Source organism: Aulonocara sp. 'chitande type north' Nkhata Bay, linkage group LG11 (genome assembly GCF_057382095.1).
Source record: "Aulonocara sp. 'chitande type north' Nkhata Bay isolate Kocher_YH1m ecotype deep benthic linkage group LG11, A_spYH_male_GT1.1, whole genome shotgun sequence".
NCBI classification, from domain to species: Eukaryota; Metazoa; Chordata; class Actinopteri; order Cichliformes; family Cichlidae; genus Aulonocara; species Aulonocara sp. 'chitande type north' Nkhata Bay.
In genome coordinates this window covers 35,144,190-35,159,664 of record NC_141354.1, presented here as the reverse complement: position 1 = coordinate 35,159,664, position 15,475 = coordinate 35,144,190, and the positions used below count along the sequence as shown (strand labels likewise).

General features: G+C 41.5%; 1 long non-coding RNA gene across 1 annotated transcript; it reads left to right on the top strand.

Moving 5' to 3' along the window:
• Positions 1-1,588: 1,588 nt before the first annotated feature.
• LOC147319648 (uncharacterized) lies at positions 1,589-2,230 on the top strand. Its single transcript, XR_015131421.1, has 3 exons — positions 1,589-1,857; positions 1,943-2,054; positions 2,135-2,230. It is a non-coding gene; the product is annotated as an uncharacterized LOC147319648 (long non-coding RNA).
• Positions 2,231-15,475: the final 13,245 nt, after the last annotated feature.

Sequence of the window (15,475 nt, the reverse complement as noted above, 5' to 3'; positions counted from 1 at the left end):
CCCAAGCAGGTTAAGTCATTACCTTCATGAGAACCACTGATTAGGACCTAAAAATGAGGAAGCAAAAAAGAGGCTCAGCAACCAATCCTGGAAAGAGGCTTAAGGCCATCACGCAGCACTGCAGGTTCAATGTTTGCATGATCCGCTGATCCACACCTGCCACAAACAGCTAGAAATTATGTAAATGTGATATTATAAACATAGAAACATGGAGCGTAATGTCCAAAAAATCTAACTTTTATGCTTTATGTCTATTCATATTATTATTATGTTGCACTGATGAATAATCAAGCACTGTGGGATTTAATAGTTTCTACTTATATTAGTATGTGAGATGTTTTATTCATCTTTTGGTATTTCCCCCTTTCACTGTCTCGTGGTTTTAGTGTTCCAGTAATCCTTGCATACGTCATGTTATCCAGTGTCAACACATAATTAAGTGCAAAGTAACCATGGATACACAAATTGCTGATAATCAAAATTTTGATTTTGGCAAGCGATGATGCTTGGTTCTGGCAATATTTTGCATCAGGTTTTTTTTTTTTTTTTTACAGGTCTTCTTGTGTTCCGCTCATCTCTCCGCTTTTGTTTTTCCGCAGATGTTTGTGGCTAACACTTGGCTTGGCAGCATTGTTTTCACATTATCACTGGAACAGCAAGCCGAACACATTTCCCCACCACCGTGTGTTCCATAGGACCTCAATCATAAATTTAACACAATGTATAACTCAATAAAAGACATAACCTCGAGGTTATTTACAGGGAGCCTCCAACTAGTATCATCTGGGCCCATAATGCACGGAAAGAATGTGCACCTTGTCACGGGATGACACCCAAAGCCCCATAAATCCTGCTGCCGTCACTGAACCACAAGATAAATGGAACCCCCCTCCGCTCGAACTACCTGCACTCCCCACCCTCCGGTCCACTCGCAGCTACTATCAAGGTTACCCAGAGCAAGCACTTTGAGAGGGATCAGCACTCTTTATTTTCCATCATCACAGCCCTGGGCCCTATTTCAGGAAGCCGGTTTAGTGGAAAAACTGAGTAAGTATACCCTGAGTTAACGAAAACTCTGGGTTTTCGGTTTCACAAAGCGAGTTCAGCTGAAGCCTGGGTGAGTCACTATGACGACACACGCCGTGAAGCTAACCTGCCCCCTAGCAGGTTTACTACAACTAACCCTGACTGTCCCCGCCTCTTTGTCGGAAACCTGACAGCAGGAAGTGTCAGACATGGCGTGTCCCTTCCTTGAAGAGCCAGTAGATCTTGAAGCCCAAATTCTCCGCAGAGCACTCCGCCGGGAGAGAGTGATCAGAGCGCGTATGGACATCTTATCATTACCTGATGATTTCCTGTGCGAACGTTACCGTTTCTCAGCACAATCAATAAGTTATTTGCATAACATCCTCAGGCCATATATTGCGCATGTGACACATCGCGGACATGCGCTCAGTCCATTACATATTCTTTGTACCGCACTCCGTTTCTTTGCAAACGGGAGCTTTCTGTACAATATCAGTGACGCTGAGCACGTTTCCAAGGCTACCGTCTGTCGGGCAGTCAGGAATGTTACAGTAGCACTGAAACGTCTCCTGCACTCGTTTGTGGTGTTCCCCGGTCACAGACCCACAAGATTCATCAAAGAGGGATGCCACAAAATTGCAGGTATCAGGATGAACAAAACTCAATGCATGATGTGGTGATACGTGAACTACCACTCAAATGGTACATAAATTTCCAGGGTTCCCAGGCGTGATTGGCTGTATAGATGGCACCCACATCCCAATCATTGCACCCTCAGCAAATGAAGGAGACTATGTGAACAGGAAGTCCGTCCACAGCATCAATGTACAGGTACATAATTCCCTGTAGCATTTCACACCAACAAGTGATGGCATCATGGTAATGGATGCTAATATGTGTTCTCTGCACTGGGTAGATCATATGTGATGCTGCCAACATCATCACAAATGTGGAAGCCAAGTGGCCAGGCTCTGTACATGACTCACGAATCTTCCGGGAATGTACACTGAGCACCAAATTTGGACATGGTGGGTCGAAGTAACTGTGAAATATACAGAGACCAATTGCCACAGGGACGTTTGCACTGACATGTATTCTTCTGTCCTAGGAGAGTTCACTGGCCACCTGCTTGGTGATAGGGGGTACCCATGTCTACCCTATTTGCTCACCCCTTACCCTGACCCTGAACCGGGCCCACAGCAGCATTATAATCTGGCCCATTGCAGGACACGGGGCAGAGTTGAAATGACCATCAGAATGCTCAAGGCCCGGTTCCAGTGCCTTCGTGGACTCAGGGTCACCCCAGAAAGGGCATGTGACATCATTGTGGCATGTGTGATCCTACACAACATTGCCACGATTAGAGGTGAACAGTGTCCAGCTGAACCAGACAACAGCAGTGATCCACACGATGAACATCCTGACCCACCCACGAACGTACAGGATGGAAGAGCAGTCAGAGACACCATATGCCACAACCATTTCCTGTGACCCGTCAACCCAACATGTTACAAGACAAATACACAGATACTGTGGTCAACTGCCTTTATTGGTCACCCTGTATGTCCTGTACACAAAGAATAAATGCGTATATTAGTATGTTGTACAAACACTGACATGATTCGTCCATCTATGATCACTCCACCCACCCTTAACTGTTGTTCCAGCAGTACAATCTCCAGCTTCGACTTTTGGATCTGCAGCTGGAGGTGCACCATTTCCATGTCGCACTTTCTTATCTTCCTGGCCAGATATGTCTTATACAGCTGCTTTACAGGGAGCTATTGCAACAAAGGACATAGCATTGGCATCCATAGTACATGCCTACTTAGGTTGGTTGTAAATCAGTGCTGGACAACCCACTGTGGTAAGGTTTGTTGTAGGAGTGGCTGGACCCTCTTCCTCTTCATTTCCAGCATCACTCTGCCGGGGACATAGTAAGTCCATGGTGTCATCATAGTACCACATTGTCGTCAGTTGTTATATTTTCCACTGTACACTGTATACCTCATAGTGTGGCTCTGTTGCGGCCTCCTCTGTAGCAGCTGTCACTGTTTCGTCATCATGTGCCTGTGGTGGAGACATTTAACAACATTGCTGTTCTACTGTTGACACATGTAGTCTGTGAAGTATTACGAGTACTCACAACTGCATGTCGGTCTGGCTCAACAGGGGGCTGCACCAGATGCAGTACACCATCACCGTCAACTGGAAGAATATGGGGTTCATACAGGTCACTCATGACTTATGTGGGCGCAAATGGCAATTACCAGACATACCAATCACCATACACCTCATTGTCAGTATGCTCTCAGAGACAACCGACACTGAGGGAAGGCAAAATCAGTAGGTGTCAGGGTGGAAACGCTTTTATGAGCTTTATGTTGCATTAAGGTATATGTTCATATGTTACACTTATTGGGAAAGGTACGGAATGTACTACTCGCTCTGTCTCTGGGAACAGGGAGCTCACCCTGTGAGAGGTTAACACACACACACGCATGTATGCAAAATTAAAGGACACTGCTATGCTCTTCATAAAGACGTACCACTGCAGCTCGGTGTGTGTGAGTCTCTCCCTGGGCCCTCACCCGTGCAGCACGTTAACAGTTTCCAAGTGTCTCAGTGTTGTTTATTCACCTGACTGTTTGATGACTGTCATTCTCTGTCAGTAGGACAGTAACTTCACTACGACATAGTTCATTTTGGTCAAGGTGACTGTGCAGAATGGATGTATGCACGCCATGTATTGTTTTGGATTTACCACTTATGTAGGCACTTGTGTCTTGTGGGGTTGTTGCCACAGAGGATGTCCCCGCAGAGATGCCTTCAGCCACAGGGCGCCCACTGTTTTGGCTGAGGGCCAACTGCTCAGCCTCTGTGAGTGGTGGTGGTGGAGGACCCCCACCTGTTTGTCGGGCCTCCGCTTTTTTTCTGTTGGCTGTGACGGCACACATTTGGGCATACAGAGTAGGCAAATGTGTACTTGTGATGTGCTCAGATAATTTCAATATGTGCTTACAGGTGGTATATTACTGTAGCCTCTAACTGCAATTGATTTACATAGGACACACAGACCAAGCACTATGGCTCATAATACAATTACACCTTACCTGTTTGGACTATGTTTTTATACTTCATTTTTACTTGCTGCCAGGAACGTTTGGGGCCTGTTGGGTTGCACCTGCGCTCACATCACATCACAAAATAAAATGTATAACATAATAAATAGAATGACATATGATAAAATAACGTGTTATATGGGTGGAAATCCCTAGATCAATGTTTAGATTAACACTCACGCATTGACTCTGTTGGTTATGTTTTGCCATGCATGCTCCCTTTCCTTTGCAGCTGCGGCTGTGTTACTTTTTTTCTGCATGATGTGCATGCTGTCGGCATATGCTGCCATCAGAATTTCCGCCTCGAGCGCTGTGAAATACGTCGACCGCGCCTTCTTTCCCTCCGTCTCCATGGTGACTCGCTTAATCTGTGCTCCACTGATCGGGGCTTTATGTATCCTCGTGCGCGTGCTTAACTTGGGGTTGTAGCAACTCCGCGTTGATTGAACTAATTGTTATCAGCCTTTCTGAAACGGAATATTCCGAGTTGGACAGTTCGGGGTTACTCAACCGTGAGTATCGTTTTTCACTCTGAGTTTTCTAAACCGGCTTCCTGAAACAGGGCCCTGAGCTCCATGCAGCTGGAGCAGAAGGTGTCTCGTTTGAGAGGGAGTGGGATCAAAGCATTATGTCTGGGTGACAACTGAGCGAACCGACTCGGCTACCCTGCAGGAATCACAGAAGAAGAAAAAATATTTATTTATTCAGGTTCTACTTTAATTAATGTTGTGCCAGAGGTTAAAAACAGGCTGTTTGAGAAATCCTGTGAAATTATTCTTAAAGTCTTCGTGCTCACGCTGTGATGAAACCGAACTTCCACAGTCATGTAATTTCTGCTCTTTCCATTGTTATATTTTATTGCGAAACAAATATTTAAAAGCGATGGGGTGACAATAAATCACCCTTCTTACTTTTATTCATTTGTTTTTCATTCCCCCGTCACACACAATATCACAGGCACAGATTTTTGTTATCCAAACACAGCTGCACCGGGAGCAGAAACAATCATTTTGGTTGGTTAAACCCCAGTAGACGGTGCCAACACACCATCAATTCCTTTTCAGAACTAAAAAAAAGATAAATGTCGATTCATGTAAAACTGGGGTAGGCAGCCTTTCTGATGATGAGTGCCATCTAAAATTTCCTCAGAAGTCGGTGTGCCATATGATTGCATTAGCAATAAATTTAATAACGCTCTATATTAACAGTTACACACTATATAGAACTACTTTAAAGGATTATATTTGTTCGCAGATGTTGGCAGCTATCAGCGAATAGTTATCAGCTATTTTGAAACCAAAAAAAAGACACTTTTTATCCATAACAAGAACAGCAAATGAACTGTATAACAGAAAATACAAATGCTATTTATGGTGTCCTCACAACAATGATAAGAAAAATAAACTGGGCCAATATGGCATGTTTGTTAATACAGAGATACACATGTTAATGTGATCTCTGGTCTCCCACTCAGAGACACAGGTCTCGAGTGTCCAACATTCAGACGGCTACCTGAGGACACTCATGTGAGAGAAAATCTGCTCACACAAACATGTAGAGCCAAATACTGTCAATAAGGCCTCTGAAGACAGTTAAACTTGTCAAGTAGTGATGTCCAGCAGGTGAAAATGCAAGCTCCATGAACACGCACAGCTGTGGATTCCAGCTGCATCTGTAGTTCTGCAAACGTTGACCCCCACAACATTTGAAGTGTTGGAATGTGGAAATTTCAACATCGCTTGAAAAAGCTAGTAACGTCCCTCTCAAGTTATTTTTAGCCAATTACAAGTTGAATCTGGTAGTTGGGGTTGTTAGCTAAGATACTGTCATTAAGAAGAGGCACAACTAATGTGTCTATGTGAGCTGATTTGCGATGTGCACCGCTGGCCCGGCCATTTATTTTTTAATGCACCTTCTCAGATTAATTCACTGCGTGTCGTGCCCAGGGCTGGACTGGGACAAAAAAATCGGCCTGGGCATTTTGACTAGAGACCGACCCACCAGGTATTATAGGAAAAGCCATAAAGCCTTTGAACGAAAACAAACACTGTTGTAACAGTGATGTACAGTCTTGTTGGTAAATGTATGATTTCTATACATTTTACATCAGATGACAGCTTTGGTTGTAAGATTCAGATAATTATTTTTTAAAAGCTAGACATTTTAAATGAGAATAAGAAAGTATTTCTTTGTGCCCCCTTTCCCTGTTAATGCCCTACCTGGCCCCCTGGCAAACCTTTGCTAGACCCGCTCCTGCACAGTTACCAGCTGTCAGCTACATAGAAAAGGATCCTGGTGTTATTTGTCTCTCAGAAACAGTTCATAACTTCCCTTCAACTCATTCATGTCACCTAAAAGGTAAACCTGTTTCTCCATCACCTGTTCAGCTCTGATGATTCAGTAAGGACATCTCCTGGTTACATCTTCATGTTTCCCTCTCACCAGATAACCAAACCGATATCATGACCAGCAGCTTTACAGCTGTGGCTCCAGCAAACATCAGCTGATACTAGAAATTAATATTAAATAAATTCTAACAACAGCTGATCAAGCTTAAACGTGATGCTGTTATTTAGAGCGACATCTGCTGGTTTGCTTTTTCTGGCGCAAAGTAGGAGATAAACAAACAAGAGAGAAAAGCCGATCAGCTGATCCTTGATCAGTTTCATGATTGAAGTAGCAACTGGAGAGGGAGGGGAGAGAATGAGAGAAGAAGCACCAGCTGTGGTAAATACAGATATAACTCCAGCTTTGTGTCTTTTCCATTGTAGCTGAAGTCCGGGACAAACTGAGAGGTGTGCTATCACTACAAATGGCTCCAGTGGAAAAGGGCAGAAGACTTCGTACTTGGAGTGGATGTTGACACAGCTGATGTGTCTGCTGCTGGCACAGAGTCTGATCAGGCCTCTGAGCCTCATGAAGGTATGTCAACCTGCCTCACTCTCTTCATAAAGGAGTTGGAGACCTGCAACAAGGAGCTGGATGTGCAAGCCATGCCCCTCCATATCAGGGCTCTTGACCTTCTTTGTTTCTGCCAGTTTTGATATAAGCAACATTGGTTACCCCATTTCAAGTCTGAGGTAGACTCTTATTTAAATGCATTTGAGGGCATAGCTGCTGCTTTGAGTTGACCAAAGAAGTCTGGTCCCTTTTACTTCAGTGTAAATCTGTGGGAAAGGCCCAAAATTTCTTTAGGTTTACATCTCTGAAGAATTTGTGCAAATCCAAAAAGAGCTCAAATGGACTTACAGAAGAAGTTGGCACAAGAGAAAGACCAAGTTCAAGCAATGCTAGTTGAGCAGGAGTCAGTACAGTGCTCAGGTTGACAACAGCTGACTTCTTCCCCAATACTGGGGTTGGGTAAATGGGCAGCTGAATCGATTTTTTTTTTCCCGTCTGTGCATTTGACTTTAGACCACTCCTGGGTAGGGTTTTTTTCTTATTTGAAGTTGTTGAAGGGAGTCTTTAACTTGGATGTGTGTCTTTAAACTAGACTTTCTGTTGTGTTGGGCATGGTTCAGTGATGGTGGAAGTGTTTATGGTTAAACTGTGAGTGTCCTGAGGCCAGGAATATGTGATTCCCTTCTTACAGTCCTTCTCAAATCTTAGGAATTCATCTTTTTTGAGGTCTTTTATTTGTGCTGTTCATTCTTTAATATGTCATCTTACATCTTACTCTCTTCCTCATTTAAGTACTTTATAGTAACAGCCATTAGCGCAAAGGAGCATTTATTAGGACACTGTTTCATGTGGATATGAAAGCTGGATTGTCCTTACCAAAAGATCGTGGCTCGAGAATAGATAGTCCTCTTGGAATCATTTCCTTTCTGATGTGTTCCAATAAGGTAATTGCATCCCATCTGTTGCGAGGTATCTTTTGGAGTGAGAAATAGAACTTCTTCAGGTGATCCATGGTTTCATGTTTAATGTCGAAGTCAAAAAGTGGGGTAGTTCAAACTACAGAAGACAGATGGTCCTTGAATGTCATTGATTCTCATGGTCGAGAGCAAGTGCTGTTAAACTGATGTTGTTGCTCCATGGTGATTTCCAAAAGTTTCCGACACAACTTCACCTTCTTCTCAGATGCATAGAGAAAGATAAAGAAATGGTCAGATGAAAACTCCAGCAATACTTGAAACACTAGGGGACAACTTCATTAACAGACCGACACGTTTCAGCTTGTGGCCTTCATCAGGCACCAAACAGTTTGTGTTTTAAAAAAGTATACTCCAGTATAATCGTCCATTCACACATAAATAGCCTGACCAATCAGCATTCAAGGGGATGATGCGTTCTGACTGGTTGAACTAAAGTTTAAATAGGCTCTGGACTGATGGATAGATGGATCCTCACTCACACCTGTGGGAAATAAACTCTTTAAATTAAAAATCTCCATTTTTATAATAAAAATGATATTATTAGCTCTTTGACTCAACTTAATGGCTTCAATGTCTATAAAGAATAAATGTGAGCTACAGTGTTTTTCATTAAAATGTTTTGCAACAGGACTGGTTAAATTATTCCTGTTAATTCAGGACGGGATGTTTCTTATATATATATGTTTTTGTTGTCCGTGTGTGTCCATGCAAGAACCAATTTAGAAGAGCCATCCTCCAAAAAAGTTTTTCTACTCTTTAGAAAAACTGAACATATTAACCAAGCTGTAATTACTCTACACTGGATTCCCAGTTGATTCTAAGACTTAAAATCCAAATTGCACAGGGACCAGAAAAGGCAGTCAAATGTTTTCTTTGAGTGATCTGAAGGACTCTGGCTTCATTAAAATCACTTTTAAACGTAATTTTTTACGGAATGGCTCTTACAAATGTTATTGTGTCTTTCATTCTTAAATTCAAATGTTGTCATACATACATACTACTATTTTAATTGACATGCAGAGTGTATTTTTAACTCAATTCCTAATGTTTGGTTATTATGTGTTCTTGGGAAGCACTGATTTGTACTTCTGCTATACAAATAAACTTTATTACTATTAACAGTAATACGTTAACGTCAAATGTCAAAATCTTGTGCCTCACATAAAACCTTTGATGTGAGGCACACCATCATCTTCAACACAAATATATTCTGTCCTGAGAATTAAAAACCCATGTGGCTGAGTGGCATGCAGCCCAGTGGTGACATTTCCACAACTAATAGTTGTCCACTCAGCTTCTGTCAACAACCCAGAACATAATGATCAAATTATTGAAAGAAAAATGCTTGTGTCTTTGACTGTGTTGGAACTGTCCACTAGTTCACTCCACAACATCGAAGACTGACTAGGAAGTAAGTGCTGAAAGCTGTTGGTACATTTTGGACACTACTTGCAGCTATATAATTATGCGCCAGCTGATGATCATTATCTCTGTCAATAAAACAAAGTGCAGAACATTTGCACCAAATTTAGGGTCATTGAAACAGCTTTTCTTCTTCTTCTTTTTCTTCTTCTTCTTTTTTTTTTCTTCCTCTCCTTATCCTTGCTACTCCCATCAGGGATCATTAGCAGATCATCTGCCTTCATCTCACCATACCCCTTGCTTCCTCTTCTAGCACACCAGCCTTCTACAAGTCCTGCACTACATCCATGAATCATCTCTCTGTTCTCCCTCATTTCCTCCAACATGGCAGCTGCTTATTTAACATCCTTTAAATTAAATCAAAAGTATCAAATATCCTTCTTGTGTCCAAATCATCCCACCCTCCAAAGCACTTGACCTGTATTGACCTGTGTCCCTCTGATGTATTTAATTCTGATGCTATCACTCCTCCCAGTGAAAATGTTAGCATCTTTGCCTCTGCCACCTCCAGCTCGGTCCCCTGTCTTTTTGTGAGTGGCACCATTTCCAAATCATGCATCATATTAGGTCGTACTACCATCATGTGAACCTTCCCTTTCATTTTTGCTGCTATCTTTCTGTCACAAACCACCCCACTCATCTCCACCCACCCCACCCTGCCTGCACTCCTTTCCTCACCTCTCTTTGGGTGGTTGATCCAGGTTTTTAAACTCATCCACCTTCACTCTGTTACTCGCTTTTTCACTGCTAGACCTGCCCCTCTTTCACGCACACATGTATTCTGTCTTGCTTCTGCTGTCTTCCATCTTCTCTCTAGTGCATACCTCCAGGCTCTTCCACCTGCTCCCTACTCTCACTATAGATGACAATGTCACCTGCAAACATCATAGTCCAGGGAGACTTCTGCCTAACCTCATTCGTCAGTCTACATCACTCCTACCACACACCTCACCAGTGTCTCGCTGTGCTCAGACAGGTCCTGTACCACCGTCACATACTTCTCTGTCACTCCTTCCTCATGCAGTACCATAGTTCCTCTGTTGCTATCCTATCATCTGCTTTCTCTAGATCCACAAAGACACAGTGCAGCTCCTTCTGACCTTCTCTATACTTCTCCATCAACACTATCACCTCTATTCTTAAGCTAGCATGCTATGTCTCATCAACTGTGTTCCTCTGTAGCTGCTACAGCTCTGCACATCGCCCTCATTATTGAAAATCAGTACTGATACACCTCTCCATTCCTCAGGCATCCTCTCACCCTCCAAAACTGTGTTAAACAGTCTGGTCAAAAAGCCCATTTCCTCTGAGACATCTCTATACCTCCAGAAATGTGTGAGCTACCTTTCCACTCTTCATCCTCTGTATAGCTGCTCTCACTTCCTCCTTACTAATCCTCTGCACTTCTGAATCGCTAACTATCCTCCATCTGTCCTCCTTTCTCTCTCATTTTCTTCATTCATCAGCTGCTCAAAGTATTCCCTCCACCTTCTCAGTAGACTTGCTCAGCTTGTTAGTACATTTCCATCTCTTTCCTTAACCGCTCTAACCTGCTGCATATCTTCCCAGCTCAATTTCTCTGCCTAGTCGAGTGTCCAGCCTTACATACTTTTCATTTGCCACCTCTCTCGTTGCTGTATGCCTAGTCTCTCAGTATTCACTCCTGTCTACTTTCTTCATCTTCCTATCCCACTTTTTCTTTGTTAACTTCTTCCTTTGAGTACTTTCCTCTACTTCCTCATTCCACCACCAGGTCTTCTTGTCTTCTTTCTTCTGTGCCGGTTACCACTAAATATTTTCACTTGAGCTGTATTTTCCCAGTCATCTGGTAATTCTTCCCTTCAACTCAGACTCTGTCTCAGTTCTTTCTTGAAATCTGTGCAATATTCATTGTTATTTAACTTCCACCATTTAATTCTTGGCCCTGCCTTCACTCGCTTTCTCTTCTTGATTTTCAAATTCATCCTTCAAAACTGCCATCCAATCCTTCTTTTTTTGGAAAGATGTATGTTGTTATTGACATTGGATCCATATCCACCTACACAAAAACCATGGCAACTATAGCTGTAACTGTGATATTATTGTGAATTCACATACTAGTGTCGCTGAACAGCTATTTTTTAAATATGAAAGTAATTACTCATCACCAACTGATAATTAATTTTATTAAGGGTAGGTAGCTGTATCCTCTGGAAGCTAAATTTGTAACCACAACTACTAAACTAAATTAATTCAATTTATTCAGTCAAGCTTTTCATTTTTTCCATGGTTACTCACAAGTTTTACAACTCTCTGATTTCCAAAACGCCCCCAGACTGCTATTATGAAAGAGACATTGGTAAAGCTGTTGAGGGCAATACTTTGTGCAATTTTAATGCTGGAACTTCACAGCTGGTGTTATTGGTTTGTAAAATTTGTGGTTACAGTTATGTGAGAAAAGTTTTACAGCATTCAGCAGCGTGGCAGCAACTAAGCATATCAATACTGCTTCCATAGGAATTAAGGATGTAAGTCTAGCTGCCAGATTAATCAAGTCCACTTGATTAACTGATCATCAGCAACTTAACAAGTCTCAACTATCTCTATAAAAGCAGAAGTTCCGACAGTTTGCTTGTGTGGAAAATTCAGGTGTTTTAACTCAATGCTATATTCTTCCCAGGAGTGGACGCCCCAGCAAATTCAGACTGTGCAATGCTTATCTCAGGCTCCACAGGCCTCAGTTAACATGTTAAACAATAAAGTTCATGAGAGTAAAATCAGAAGCAAAATGAACATGTGTTGGTTGTTTAGGACTGCAGGAAAAAAGTAAATAGCCACAATCTTCAGTGAAATGGAGTACAGCGTGTAAATTTAGGGCCTTGCATTATAATAAAGCACAAACTAGAGGACCGCAGTAAATGTTGTCATATGGCTCCTGTTAAGCAGAGATTTTAAGCTCTGAACAGAGGTAAAGAAAAAGAATCTAGAGGACTCGAATGATTCTTTAGAAAACACAACTGTAAAGACCAACAATGACACATTTCAATATTTGTTATTATTTAGTACTTTGGACATCAAATTTACAACAGGCTGTCAACTTAGTGACGCACTACAAAAAGCTCACCGCAAGCTTTATTGACGGAAAGTTGTTCACTTCTGGCTCCGTCAACACGGCATCCTGCCAGAGCCAGCTCAGCACTACTGAGAAACTCAAAGAAGAGGAAAATTAAAAACGGCAGCACACGTAATGAGAGCAAGAGGAAATTAGCAGCAAGTTCATTAAAAATTTCAGTTGTTCAATAGACCCTAAAGTTTGTGGCTTGTATGAGTTGAGCCAACACAAAATCCAAATAAACGGCACTTTTAGCCCCATTAAAATGTTTACTAAGATAAAAGCGCAGAGGTATGACCAAGAAGGTTTATATTACTGTTTAAAGAGGTTTCAGCCAATGAGACAATGGGATTTTCTGCCAGGGTTAGTGGCCTAATGATGCCCATTTTCTTGGATTTTTTAAAAATGATAACATTTGCCAGAAGGTAGAATTTAAAAACAAGTAATTTCAAAAGTAGGAACTGTGGCCCTTTGTTGTCCATTTAATCAAAAACTCACAAGCTGATGCTGAGCTGTGTGTAAATTCGCTATGCAACAGTTTAATCTTAAAGGAAAAAATATATTAAAAGAAGTACACTTATTTGTTTTCTGCAAGAAAAATGTAACTTGATATTGGTATTGCTGTCATATCTGAGCCTTTAATGCACAGTATGAGGCCAAACCGAACATCCTCAGGCCCTGTGGATGAAACAAACATGGTGCGTACTTTCATATGCGAAAGTCTCTTTATCCCCCATCAGGCCAGGGGCTGATTTGAAAAACTGAAAATTGACATTTACAGCAATTTAGTGCGTAACCTCATAGCAATGAGTAAGTGGCAATGATATTGTAAACATTTTAACTGCAACTTTACTAAATTACTGTCACATTAGTCGCCTACAAGGCAGAGCCTCTTCAGCCAAAGTGCCACGGTTGGCAGCACTCAGAAAATGGTGCTGGCAGTGTTTTACATACAGCCTGGCCCCAGTACAGAAACATCTAAAGAGGAGCAGTTAAATATACACATGCAGAGATGTTATAAGAGAAACACATGACGACTAAAGAATCCTGAATTTAAATCTATGGAAAGATGTATTTCTTCAAGGGAGGGAAAATGCCTTTAAATCTTAATTTACAACAAAATCTGCAAACCTTAGGAGTTTGGAGGGTTGTTTTTTTTTCTTGTAGCATTTATTGGTCTATAAATTTGTTTTTTTAATCATAGTAATAACAGAACTTAAACTCGGTGTAGATGGCACTTCAAACTGCCTAGATAAGTGCCCGGAAGCATTTCAGTATGGAAGATGAAGGACCATGCTCCATTCTTTAGTAATATCAGTGTCCCACAGCTCATCTAGAAGACATGTGCTAATATATTATATCTAGTTTGCTTAATCTACTGTACACATTGTCTGTTGTACAGTGGATTATGTACTGGACTTTCATAGTCTGTGATAAGTCTCTGCTGGGTGATAGCGGCACAGAGGTAAGAAATCAGAAAACATTACATTCCAGTTCAGCTGTGTCCCTTGTGCTGCGCTGACTTAACCGACTGTCTACTGCACAGCTGAGAGTGCTAAAAGTGTATAATATAGTCACATATTTATCTAACTAAAGTAACATTTATGTCAGTTATTGTATATTGTGAAATTTAAAATCCCCTAAGTTAAATAACTAAGTTAAATGTTTTTGCGATCATTTCAGCTTTTCCTTTTTAAAAATCCAATATCATTATATCTGCATTGCAAATTAAAGATCATTTACCCATGATTTAATATTGTTGCAACAAAATAAATGAATAAAAAAAATTTACACGGAGCTGTGCACTTCTAGACACCAGAAACTTACAAAGAGCTTTGCTGGGTATGACCTCATTGCATTTCATTTTTAATTTTAGATGGAGCTAATGTGAGTAGAAACTGGGGGGGAGCATACCAAAGCTTTACTGCTTTACTTTAATGTTTTCTTATTCTCCATATCCTCCTCTTGCTGTCTGCCAATTCATTCTCAGCAATAAGAAAAACACACTCTCACGCAGCTGTTCCATGCAGCATTTGGAGCATTTCACGTGTCATTTTCTTCCTATGACATATGCATTCCTGTGGTTAAGCATTCGATGGGCTCCCTGTGAACAGTTACTGGAATTTGCACATGAAAAAAAAATGTTTTTGAGGCTTTCCCATTTCATATATTCTTATGAGGCTTAGACCTCTGTTCACCTACAAAATGTTTAAATAGTCTTTGTGTGGTTGCAGGCGTGGGCGTGAGTCCAGCAGAATGATGAAACACAGATCAAGAAGAGGAGGGCCACTACAATCAAAGTAAAAATATGATGCTGTCTATAGATGCTATACATCCTGGAAACATAGGAATTAAAGAAGCACTGTGTGTAAAAGGAGCAGTCTTTTTTCCAGTCCTTGGGGAGGCTGCAGTGTCTGTGTTATCAACAAGACATCTAGTCTGTAGAATATCATTAGTCCAAAAAGCTTAGCTGCAACGAGGAGCCCTGCTGTTTCTTGCTATCACATCATCAGAATAAGTGGTGATAGAACAAAAGAGGAATATGAGAAGAGAAAATCTCAGAGAGGGACGAAACACAGAGATGAACTCACAGAGATGTGAAGCCTGAACGAGGTTTCTGCAAATCTGAGACAAAAGGAAGGGGCGAGATTTTTAAAGATCCTTTTTCCTGAGAACTGCTCTTAACAGCAGGGTAAGGCACCATCTTATTTCACCCTCCCATAAAGTGATGGACACAGCATTTCCCTGCAGCCTTATCTCCAGCGACGCTTTAACACACAGCATGCTGCTCCAGTTCAGTATCAGCAAGCATACAACCAGAGAAATGTAACAGTGCTGCATTATCACACAAACCATAGGTAATGTGTTTAAACACTGCCGCTGCTTTTGTGTTGATTGCTTCCTGTTTTATCTGCGGAATATGCCATCAAATTCCC